The sequence below is a fragment of the Salvelinus alpinus genome, chromosome 18 (assembly GCF_045679555.1).
Source record: "Salvelinus alpinus chromosome 18, SLU_Salpinus.1, whole genome shotgun sequence".
NCBI lineage: Eukaryota > Metazoa > Chordata > Actinopteri > Salmoniformes > Salmonidae > Salvelinus > Salvelinus alpinus.
The window spans coordinates 34,695,936-34,704,101 of record NC_092103.1 but is presented as its reverse complement, the minus strand read 5'-3'; positions in this window follow the sequence as shown (position 1 = coordinate 34,704,101).

Genomic DNA, 8,166 nt, shown 5'->3' with positions numbered 1-8,166 from the left:
TACTTGCCACTAATTTTCTGTGCTATACCCCTCTCACCTGTCTACCATACACATTTAGGAACCACTGCTCTAAGGGCCCTCTCAGTAGACTTGGGGGTGATGTTCAGCCCCCATATGGGGATGTTGGGGAATTTCCCAAAGTGTGGTCAATAACACTGAGACTATCCTTGAAGGTTCATGATTTTAGAATTTGTCCATAGGTGGTTCAGAAACAACTGAGGGGGCTTTCCTGGGGAAGGTCAGTATACAGGCTGTCATAAAGACAGCAGAGAAGAGGAAAGTGTTATTTTAAAGTTAAGATGAGGAAGTGTGATATTGACATAAGGATGTGATGGTGGAATGTCCCACGGCCTCACAAGGTCACAGATTTACACTGTTTAATTAAAGACAGGGGTTAAATTATCCATCACCACCGAACACAGCGTTTGTGGTCATTTCTTGCACTAGGCCTATGCCTAAAGGTTGCAATCAGAGCATTATAACTGTTGTACTAATACAAATCCCACTTTGGAAAGCAGTGTTATACTTTTAGAAAATACTCTGTGCTTTGTTAATGCATGTAACATGTACATATTATATTATGACAAATCAAACTTAGAAAACCAACATCAACAACAGTTTAAACAAGTAGATTGATGAGATGGTTATCTATTATATATCAGTAAATCAAAAAATAGCCACTTGTTTGATCAAAGTAATTATCAGGTGATTGTAATGCTTTGAGCTCCTCTTCTTACTGCTATACCATGAGCAATGACACAAACGGAAAAGAGAAATAGCTGAATTTGACTTCAATTCTTTTATTTAGAGAACAAATGTATAAAAAACTTCTCAACAACTGATAACAAAGAAATGCCCTCTGTGCATATACACAAGAAAGTAAAAAAATACTTACAAAATAATTTGGGGGATTTAAAATAATAGATTTTACAACTTTTTCTATCTACATAATTAGTGCAAGTACACAGCAGATGTTGTGATATGGGTGAACCTTTATGAAGGCAGCTTGCTTCAAATCACATTTGTAACAAATCTATTACCTCAGCGCAAGTGTGCTAAAATCAATTCTGAAGTGAGGCTAAACACAACATAGACACAGATAAATAAAGCAGTTGAAATTACAGACTAGTCTATTTTCTATTTTTGTACCAACTCAGAGAAACTCAAGGATGTTAATTATATTGTTTCTTCTTCCCTGACCTCCTTTGGCTTCTTCTGTTGCTTCTCTGCTCTGAAATGCAAGTTAGGAACGTTTTACTTTAGGAAAACAATTTTTTATTGCAAGTTTCATTTGAGGAAAAGGTTAATGGGAAAATATTTTACCTTTTTTTCGACAGCAATTTTTTTCCTTGCTTGCCGTCTGGGTTCAGACATTTTTTCTTACCATTCCTCATTGTGGCACTACAAAGAAAAACAAGATTTTTAGTCTCACTTCTGAGTATTTTCTTTCCACACACAATGTGTTAAATATAATTATACATATTTTATACATTTGTAATACTCACATAAGTTCTGTCTTTCCACAAAATACAGTCTTTGGGTACCCCTCTAACTTCTGGATGTGTTTTATCCTCACAGACTGCATTAGTTTTCCCCTGCATTGACATTTCTCAGATCCTCCTCCTATTGAACAGAGGATAAGAGATACAGCGCTATCATTAAAACAACAACCAAAACTGGTTATTGTTATTACCAGCTTTTCAACATCTGAATCTGCTATTCATTTATCAGGTTTTACATTATCTATATGAATAATGCAAAATGTGCCTTTTGTACATATGTAATAAAATAATAGGAAAATAATTTCTTTATCAAACACATGAAATAAAGTTACAATGGGAAGTATACAAATGTCCGTTTACAAGTGAAATAGTCTACTTACCAGGGGGATGAGCAAGTCCAGCTCCAAAGACTGTGGCACAAAACAGGATCAAAGTTGCTGTCCTCATGTTTATTTGCAGTGTGTGCTACTGATGAGAGTAGGTCAGTTGCTTTTATATGTGTGCTTCATGGTTTCACTTTCCATTTCAAACTCAATGTCCTCAACATATTTCTATTTTCTTCTAAATCCTGCAGGAAAATTAACAGCAAAACCAATAGGTTTCCCTTAAAAAATGATTCCACCCACATCTGTGGCTGTCCAGTTCAATTCCACTGATTAAGGCAGTCAGAAAGAAGAGGTAGAGCAGCTTAAGACAGCAACAAAACTAAACATGTTCGACACAATGCTGAAAACATGGCTACATAGAACGCAGAGCACCTGCTCTGTAGTAAATATCTTTCAATTATTGCCATCTCAATCTTGATTATATACTGCACTCACCTGAAACTGAAATATCTTTACATAGTGGTCCTGTATGACTCAGTTGGTAGAGCATGACACTATTTTACTCTCATTAAAAAAAGAAGGTTTTAACCTTTATTTAACTAGGCAGGTCAGTTAAGAACAAATTCTTATTTTCAATGACGGCCTAGGAACAGTGGGTTAACTGCCTTGTTCAGGGGCAGAACAACCTTTCGGTTACTAGTCCAACGCTCTAACCACTAGGCTACCTGTCACGTTCCTGACCTTATTTCCTTTGTTTTGTCTTTGTTTAGTATGGTCAGGGCGTGAGTTGGGGTGGGCATTCTATGTTATGTGTTTCTATGTTGGGTTCATTTTCAATTAGCCTGATATGGTTCTCAATCAGGGGCAGGTGTTTTACGTTTCCTCTGATTGAGAACCATATTAAGGTAGGCTGTTCTCACTGTTTGTTGGTGGGTGATTGTTCCTGTGTCAGTGTTTGTGCCACACGGGACTGTTTCGTTCGTTCGTGTTTTCCTTCCTGTTCGTGCGTTCTTTCCTGTTCTTGTTTTATGTTCTCAAGTACAGGTCTGTTCATGTCGTTTTGTTATTTTGTATTTTGTCAAGTGTTCTTCGTGTTCGTCTTTCGCTAATAAATCATTATGTATTCACACTACGCTGCACTTTGGTCCGATCCTTGCTCATCCTCAGACGAGGAGGACGAGCGTTACACTACCTGCCGCCCCACATTAGACTGTCAACCACGTCCAATCACCATCTCCATGTCCATGTTTCAAAAGCCAATCATGAATAGCTTCTTATTCTTTGGAAGAAGGACACAGGGGTGCGACGCTATTTGGTTGACTCGGCCAACCACCTGGAAAAAAAGAGCGACGTCCAGACAGTCTGCGATCGAGACAGAAACTGGGGAACAATAGTATGTTCCTAAACCACCACTAGTCTCCAATAGTGTTATTTTTCACATTGGTGAATTTAAGATCACCTGAGTTAATGGAACGATTATGGTAGCATAATTATAACATATAGAAGTGTTGTTAAATTGAGGTTGGTTTATTACTGTACTATACTCCGTTAACTTGTTTATAATATTGTTTAAAATATTTCAATTAGCATCTTAAATGATCTGTTATCTGTTGCGGTTTCTTGTGGACTGCATATTACCTGATATAATTCTAAATATATCACATCCCACTAGGCACAGACATCTATTCCACATTGATTCAACATCAATTATTTGATTCTACCAGTGTGTGCCCAGTGGGATGTATGACAATTTACTCTGAGAGACACATATTTTAGTCATTAAAAGTGAAGAATGATTGACCTACAATCAAAAGTTATTCAAAGAACTTGTTGGAATATAGTAACATGTTTATTCATGACAAATGCGAAACGTTACACGCACGCACGCACAAACACAAACGCACATGCACACATACGCGAGTGCACGCACACACACACACACGCATGCATGCACCCGCACGCACGGACACGCACGCTCGGCGCGCGCACGCGCAGACACACATAGTGGGTATGGCTACTGACTGATTCTGAGTGATTGACTCATCAGGATCCAAACATACGAAATTGCGAAAGTATTCACCCGCCTTGGCATTTTTTACATTTTGTTGCCTTACAACCTGGAATTAAAATAGATTTTTGGGGCGTTTGTATCATTTGATTTACACAACATGCCTACCACTTTGAAGATGCAAAATATTTTTTATTATGAAAAAAACAAGAAATAAGACAAAAAAAACTGAAAACTTGAGCGTGCATAACTATTCACCCCCCCCTAAAGTCAATACTTTGTAGAGCCACCTTCTGCAGCAATTACAACTGCAAGTTTCTTGAAGTATGTCTCTATAAGCTTGGCACATCTAGCCACTGGGATTTTTGCCCATTCTTCAAGGCAAAACTGCTCCAGCTCCTGCAAGTTGGATGGGTTCCAACAATCTTAAAGTCAGAACACAGATTCTCAATTGGATTGAGGTCTTGGCTTTGACTAGGCTATTCCAAGCATTTAAATGTTTCCCCTTAAACCACTTGAATGTTGCTTTAGCAGTATGCTTAGGGTCATTGTGAACCTCCATCCCAGTCTCAAATCTCTGGAAGACTGAAACAGGTTTCCCTCAAGCATTTCCCTGTATTTAACGCATCCATCATTCCTTCAATTCTGACCAGTTTCCCAGTCCCTGCCAATGAAAAACATCCCCACAGCATGATGCTGCCACCACCATGCTTCACTGTGGGGATGGTGTTCTTGGGGTGATGAGAGGTGTTGGGTTTGCGCCAGACATAACGTTTTCCTTGATGGCCAAAAAGCTACATTTTAGTCTCATCTGACCAGAGCACCTTCTTCCATATATTTGGAGAGTCTCCCACATGCCTTTCGGCGAACACCAAACGTGTTTTCTTATTTTTTTCTTTAAGCAATGTCTTCCGTAAAGCCCAGCTCTGTGGAGTGTACGGCTTAAAGTGGTCCTATGGCCAGATACTTTATTCTCCGCTGTGGAGCTTTGCAGCTCCTTCAGGTTATCTTTGGTCTCTTTGTTGACGCTCTGATTAACGCCCTCCTTGCCTGGTCTATGAGTTTGTGGACGGCCCTCTCTTGGCAGGTTTGTTGTGGTGTCATATTCTTTCCATTTTTTAATAATGGATTAATGGTGCTCCGTGGGATGTTCAAAGTTTCGGATATTTTTTTATAACCCAACCCTGATCTGTACTTCTCCACAACTTTGTCCCTGACCTGTTTGGAGAGCTCCTTGGTCTTCATGGTGCCGCTTGCTTGTTGGTGCCCCTTGCTTAGTGGTGTTGCAGACTCTGGGGCCTTTCAGAACAGGTGTATATATACTGAGATCGTGTGACAGATCAAGTGACACTTAGATTGCACACAGCTGGACTTTATTTAACTAATTATGTGACTTCTGGAGGTAATTGGTTGCACCAGATCTTATTTAGGGGCTTCATAGCAAAAGGGGTAATAACATATGCACACACCACTTTTCTGTTTTTTTGTTGTTTTTGGGAGGGGGAAACAAGTAATTTTTTTCATTTCACATTTCACTCACACCAATTTGGACTATTGTGTGTATGTCCATTACATGAAATCCAAATAAAAATCTACTTAAATTACAGGTTGTAATGCAACAAAATAGGAAAAACGCCAAGGGGGATGAATACTTTTGCAAGGCACTGTATGACAACATCCATGCAAACAGAGTAAAAAACTCCAAATGAGTGTTCTATGGCTTGATTCAATCAGATAAGCGTTGGCTGACACCTGGATAGCGGTTGTTTTAGTGGTGTTGGAGGTGGATGTGTGTTAGAGAAGTCATATCTACAAGCGGCTCCTTGTGTTACCTTATATCCTACACTGCCATTGGATGCAACAAAACCACCCAACTTTATATCTGACAAATCCCATGTAGCCACGTTAGAAGTTCCTGCACGGTCAAACACTTGAATGTGTGATGTTTTATTGTAGGCTGTAGGCCCTACTCCCTATTGGATTGATAGGCTTTAAATCCCCCTATCCAAATTAACATGAAAATTATGCAATAGCCAACACTTTCTATCGCCGTTTTGAACTTCTAACGCGGTAGGGATAATCCACTGGTCACAGACGTCAATTCAACATCTATTCCACGTTGGTTCAACCTAATTTCATTGAATTGACGTGGAAACTACGTTGATTCAACCAGTGTGTGCTCAGTGGGAGCAACCATAGGTTAACGCTTGATCTGATTGAATCGAGCCCCTAATTTTAGAAAGAAGATTAAAATGGCTGGAGTACAGCAGAGTCTGTATGAAAACGCGTTGCCAAACCAATCAAGTTTTTTGCTATGGATGGCAGCAGACTGGGCTGTGAGTGAAGCAGACCAGGTACTGGTGGCAGCAGACTTGGCACTGGAGGAAGCAGGATGGACTGTAGTGGGAGCAGCCTGGGTGAAGCTGGCAGCAGAGAAGTCAGCAGTTGTGGTGGTGAAGTCCTACAGAAGACTACCAACTGTGGGGTCCATTGCATAGTCCTCAAAATCAGTCTCCTCCGAGTCAGGGTTTACATCCTCCATGACCTTCCCAGTCTGCCTGAGCAGGTAGTCCACACACCAATGAGCTCTCCTGAAAATGAAAGAGAACAGAATGCAAAACTATCATGACACAAGGCGAGACCCAGATGCAGACACAGGAGGCAGATGGTTGGAGTCTTACAATGTTTAATAATCCAAAAGGACTAGGCAAGAGAATAGTCGTGGACAGGCAAAAGGTCAAAAGCAGATCAGAGTTCAGGAGTTACAGAGTAGCAGAAAGGCTCATGGTCAAGGCAGGCAGAATGGTCAGGCAGGCTGTTACAGAGTCCAGAACAGGCAAGGGTCAAAACTGGTAGGACTAGAAAAAAAGACAATAGCAAAGGCAGGAGTACGGGAAAAATGTTGGTTGACTTGGAACATACAAGACTAACTGGCACAGAGAGACAGGAAACACAGGGATAAATACACTGGGGAAAACAAGCGACACCTGGAGGGGGTGGAGACAATAATGAGGACAGGTGAAACAGATCAGGGTGTGACAAAAACAATACAAAAATAGATGGATATGATTACAATATCATCATCAGAACACTGACACAGTTTTGTTTCTGTTTTAATGGCTGTAACAATATTAGCTAAGAAATGACAGTCTTTTATGTATCTCAAGAGGCCTCCGTATTCAGAAAGTACCTACTCTGTGTCGCAAAGAGGAGGATTTCTGAACCAAGTGGTCTGAGATACTCAAGAAAGCCTCCTTGGACCTTATGGTTCTTGTCACTGTTAGGTTCTGAACAAAGAATAAAAACTCAAACAGACTTACTAGAAAAAGCTCAAACCAAGTTTATTCACCCACTGGGTGTCACGTCCTGATCTTAGTTCCTTTTTTATGTCTCTATTTTGGTTTGGTCAGGGCGTGAGTTGGGGTGGGCATTCTATGTTTTGTTCTATGTTTTGTATTTCTGTGTTTGGCCTGGTATGGTTCCCAATCAGAGGCAGCTGTCTATCGTTGTCTCTGATTGAGAACCATACTTAGGTAGCCTGTTCCCACCTGTGTTTGTGGGTAGTTGTTTCCTGTTTTGTGTTGTGTCACCTTGCAGGACTTTTTCGATTTTCGTTGTTTCTCTTTTGTTATTTTGTATTCTGTGTTCAGTTATATTAAATTGAACATGGACACGTACCACGCTGCATTTTGGTCCGATCCTTCCTATTCCTCATCAGACGAGGACGACGATCGTTACACTGGGTCATATAGCTGCAAAGACAAGCACATATATTTATAACCTCCTACTAGGTGGGGTCAACTCCTTACACATCTAGACAGACAATACATCTCTGTTGCTAGTCATGGCCCTGCCTGATGCTAGAACCTTCAAGGGCGTGAAAGTGTATGTGTGTGAGATAGGACTGTAGTAGGAGGGTCGTTGTGGTGGGCCCCTCTGGCCCCCTTCACAGAGTTTTCTCACTTCATCTGTTGACTTGACCTTGAGCTGAATTCCTCGCTCCTCGAGGATCCGAGGCCACCCGAGCTCCCTCGAGAATCATCGACGACGGGTGAGTCGGATACACCAGAACCTATGCAACTGGGAAGAGCTAGATTATCTGTATTGTGGTGTTGTAGGGCATTACATAGCCACCTGCCCAGTGAAGAGACCTGAATCCTTAGTAGGTACAAGTACACTGGTGAGCCTGACTGGGAAACCTCTAATTCCCATTACCTGAACTCCTTTTTATGTTATCTTGCTGTGGGCAGACCAGTCTAAGTCTCTCCGGGTGCTCATTGACTCATTGGGCAGATGAGAGTTTCATGGACGCTACCCTGTTACCAGAACT